The sequence below is a fragment of the Urocitellus parryii genome, chromosome 2, assembly GCF_045843805.1.
Source record: "Urocitellus parryii isolate mUroPar1 chromosome 2, mUroPar1.hap1, whole genome shotgun sequence".
NCBI classification, from domain to species: Eukaryota; Metazoa; Chordata; class Mammalia; order Rodentia; family Sciuridae; genus Urocitellus; species Urocitellus parryii.
The window spans coordinates 42,397,111-42,401,939 of NC_135532.1; the positions used below are offsets into that span (position 1 = coordinate 42,397,111).

The 4,829-nt window shown below is 40.9% G+C and overlaps 1 non-coding gene across 1 annotated transcript; it reads left to right on the plus strand.

Moving 5' to 3' along the window:
• Positions 1-3,893: 3,893 nt before the first annotated feature.
• On the plus strand, positions 3,894-3,999 carry LOC113199089 (U6 spliceosomal RNA). The gene has a single exon (XR_003302928.1). It is a non-coding gene; the product is annotated as a U6 spliceosomal RNA (small nuclear RNA).
• Positions 4,000-4,829: the final 830 nt, after the last annotated feature.

Genomic DNA, 4,829 nt, shown 5'->3' on the forward strand with positions numbered 1-4,829 from the left:
TAACTATATTATCTTTTAGTATTATTATAACTTGCAGTCATGCAGGTTCACGTATGTCTCCTTATGGCAATGATCTGAAGGACAAATTTGCTTTCAATTTGCTGACATGGTCAATTTCTGAGCTTAGTAAATTGAGGACCAGTTCTTGTAGCATAAATTAATAGATACAATTAAAGTCTTCCTGGAATACATCAACCAGCCCCTGTGTTCTTAAAGAATTGTTGATATGAAACCAGAAAGAAAGAATTCCTTTATTAATTAGACTTGTACTGAACACAGTTATGAGATAGAAATCACAAGAATTTTAACAGAGAACTTTTATAAAGAACTGTTAACCAGGTATTAGGAAAAAGAAGACAAAGGGGGACACTCAGATGTCACATAAGTAAGAATGATAGGAAACATTAATCACCCCTAGGCCTGGGATAACAAAAGCATGAAGCTAGGAGTTTTTGACACTTAGCAGCTGGGAGCAGAGCCCTGTAGGGCTGAGATTCAGACCTCTGGGTTAGGCAAGGTCCTGCTTGGCTGGTCCTGGTTCTTTAGGATCATAAAGGTGAGACTGTGGAGCTGGAACTCAGACCTCTCAGGAGGGCATTCTGGCTAGTTAGTGTGGGTCTCTCTGAGCAGGGAGAGTGAGGGGAGGCAGTGATGAGGCTGGTTTTAGAACTGTTGGAATAACTGTAAGCAACTGCTGGTGGTGGAGCCCTCCACTGCTGCTAGGATGAGATGCTGTGGTCATAAGTCACACTCTCAGGAACAGGAATTCCACAGCTTCCCACTCTTCCTCTAGTGCCTCCTATTAGCATGGACTAGAGTCCCCACTCCAGCATCACTGAAGACATTAATAACCAACAAGGATTTTTTTTTTTTAAAGAGAGAGTGAGAGAGGAGAGAGAGAGAGAGAATTTTTAATATTTATTTTCTAGTTCTTGGCGGACACAACATCTTTGTTGGTATGTGGTGCTGAGGATCGAATCCGGGCCGCACGCATGCCAGGCGAGCGCGCTACCACCTGAGCCACATCCCCAGCCCCACCAACAAGGATTTTAAAAAGCCTGTTTGACTAGAGGTTAGGAAGGTAGGAGGAAGAATGATTCATGACCTGGGAAGCAGGTGGGCAGTTCCTGAAAGGTCTCCAGCATTAACTTAATATCTTTCTTGGGTCAGGGAAAGGAATAGCCATGAACGGCTGACTTGGAAATCCTGCATTATTACTTGGCACCACAGGTGATTACCTGGCCTATTTCACAAGGTATCCTGGAAGAGGCAGGAAGAAGCATGCTGTTATAACCCCAGGGAGATATAGGCCCAGTGGCAGCTTTATTAGATGGACTGCATGCAATTTTATGGGCTCTCGTAGAGTGTGTACAGATTCCTGAGTCTATACCCCACCCTGATAGTGACTGATATATTTTTAAAGGGAAAATACGACAGATGTTTGATTATATCTCTCGTGCAATTTGAGGCCCACATGACCTCAGTATATGAGCTGATTTATAGGCTATAAATCCTGATGCAAATGAGCAGTGGTGTTCATTATTTATATTTCCTCTGGCCCTTGGCTGAGTTCCAGAGTGGTGATGGGTTTCTGTATTCAAGAAAGTTTCTCAGAGGAGAGAAAGAGGTCAAAGAGCAAAACCCAGAACTTGTCAAATTAACAGAGTAGTGTTACACTCTTAAGATTTTGTCAATAATGGCCCTACTGACCATTCTTTTTTCATCCAGAATTCAGGCCCAGATAAACTGGACAAAAATCTCAACAAAACCCTACTGTGTCTTGTTGCCATTTAAAAATAGCAATAACTGACTTTAACCATAAAAGTATTTGAAGGTTTTATAATGGACAGCTTTAATTTTAAAAAACCACGTTTATTTTAATTGAATGGATCTTGATTATAGTGATGATCCTGGGGTATTGCCAATAGCTTGGGCCACATCAGGTTTTCATGATATATCGTCAGATCTAGGGTATTCCAGAAGATGATCTGGATCCAGGTTTCATGATACATTTATTATGTCATTATGGGATTCTGTTGTTTTTGCCTTTATTATACTTACCCAGATTATTTTGTAATTCTGAATGTGAGTGTGAAAGGCTTTTTTCATTCTTGCAATTGCCATGGGTATTTTAGATAATAGTTATCATAAGTGATAATTTTATTAAATTAGTACCTGGATAAAATTCATATGTATATTCTAGACACACACACACACACACACACACACACACACACACCCCTTAGTATCTGAGGGTATCTTCCATGGATACCCCAATCTGATGCTCAAGTCCCTCATATGAAACAGCAGAGTATTTGTATATAAACTATGTACATCCTCTGGTAAAGTTTAATCTCTAAATTACTTATAACACCTAATATATAATATAACAAAATCATATATATAATAAACATCATATATTATACATAATTGCATTATGTTATATAACATAATATATATCATATGTTATATGATATATATTATGTTATATCAGAAAATATATTGTAATAGAATATAATGTGTTATTTAGAGAATAATGACAAAAGTATCTACCTGTTTTGTGCAGATGCAAATTTTTCTACATATTTATATTTTCTGTGTATATGTAACATATATTACATGTAATACGTGTGTGTGTGTGTGTGTGTATAGAGAGAGAGAGAGACTTTGCCACTTTTTTGGTGTGTGTGTGTGGTGCTGGGGATTGAACCAGACTTTGTCATTTTTTATAGCAAAAGAAATGAACAGACCCTAGGTCACCTGAGACTCTTCTGACTGGTCTGCTGGAATTGCTCTGTTGTGTGGGGGCATCTCTTCATCTCCAGTCATTCAGAACCATTTACCAAACACCTCTCCATATGTGTCACTACCCTCGCCAGTCTTGGAATGGGCATTGTCACTGTCATTTATATTAATATCATATGATAGAGAATGCCCTTGTAAATAAATAACATGGCATGTAAATACTGTAGAAAGAGAAGGGGAACTGGAACATTTGGGGTGTCCTGCCATCTGTAACAGTATGGAGGTGATTTTGAAGTGGCTTTAAATGTAAAGGAGAGGTCTCGCTCAAATAGATAAACAAGGTAGGAGGGCTGTAACCATGAGTGGAAAAATGAAGGAAGGCTTCAGCATTGCTGGGCCTTAAGTGAGAGGCCCTGCCTGGTGAGTGGAAGCAAGGAATGAGAAGCTCAAGTGCATGTCGTCCTGAGGAAGAGCTTTGAATGGGCAAAGAGCTTTGAATACAGGGAGTCTGCTGACCTCTTGGGAATGCAAACCTGAGTATTCATGTGGACAATGGCCAAACCATGCACCAAAATAGAACTGTGACCCACACTGCAGCAACCTGCCCAGGAAACCAAGCCCTTTACCTCTAACCAACATCCTGGGAAGCCAGCGTGCTCAAAGTCCTACTCACAGCAGTCTGAATATTGGCTCCAGTAACAATCCAGGAAACTAACAGCAATGTCTGTAATAGCCCCAAATGTCCAGCAGTTGATTAATAACTGAGTTTCCCTAAGTTTGCCCCAACTTTCAACTTAGGACCAACCAGAGAAAGCCAAGCAGGCATCCCAAACCAATGCCGTAGGATGCCCCCTTCTAAGTAGCCCACCTCCAGTTTCCTAGTCCAACAGCTTGTCCGTGGGACAAGCCTGAAACCTTCCCTGCTTCCTGCACTAAGGCATTCTCACTCCTCTGCTGCCTTTGAGTCTTTCTAAATGCTGACTCCCTCCATAACTAGCTCTGAAAGAATAGTTTTGCTGTCAGGTGTGGTGGCACATACCTCTAATCCCAGTGACTGGAGGGTGAGGAGGGAGGATTGCAAGGTTGAAGCCAGTCGGGGCAATTTAGCCAGAACTTGTCTCAAACTAAGAAAATAAAAAGGGCTCTGGGTGCTCACATCAGCAGCACACACGCTAAAATTGGAACGACACAGAGAAGACTAGATGGCTCCTGTGCAGGGATGACGTGCAAATTCGTGAAGTGTTTCCTTTTTTATGTTTTCTCTCATCTGAGGAGGCTAGGAAGGAAAAAGGAGATCAATAGAGGAAAGAGACTAAGGGGTGAAAGGTGAGAAGAGAGGGGAAAAGTACTGGGGAGTGATATTGGCCAAATCACACTGTTATCTTGTGTATTATGTGCCATGAGCCAACACGTAACGACAAACCCCATCAGTATATCCAACTATAATGCACCAATAAAAAATGTAGGGAGACAACAACAACAATACAAAGTGCTGTGGATGTAGCTCATGATAAAGCACCACTGGGTTCAATCCCCAGTACCCGGATGGGGATAGGGGAGTAAAAAAAAAAGAATAGACTTTGCTTTCCTATTTGGCTGTTCTTCATAGATTTCAACAGGAATATTACAGCTGCTGGTTCCAATCCATCTGCTGCACAGCTTCACTCTTGTATTTCTGCCTCTGCTTTAACAAGGGTTGTGAATCCCTTGCTTAGCATTTTACCCAGGGAAAGAGTGGGAAAAAAAATGGATGAACAACAATGCGGTGTCTGCTTTTTGAGGGTCACTAGAAAATGCTGTTGTTTGTTTCTTAAGTACAATGGAAGAACACAGGCTCCAAAAGAACAGGCAATGGGAGAGAACACTGTTCTGATGTGGTATGAGAACTTATGATTTTAAAGGATTGCTAAGAAGAGATTCAACTATTTGGGGACCAGTAATCAGTAGTTGACTTGCTCTGTACTTATTAGTACATCCCTATCTCCTCTACAATGCTATTATCCAGAGAACAGCTCCAAAGACAGACATTATTGTTCAACAGTTTCCAGTGGTAAGGAATTGTCTATCAGCGTCTTGGAAGTTAA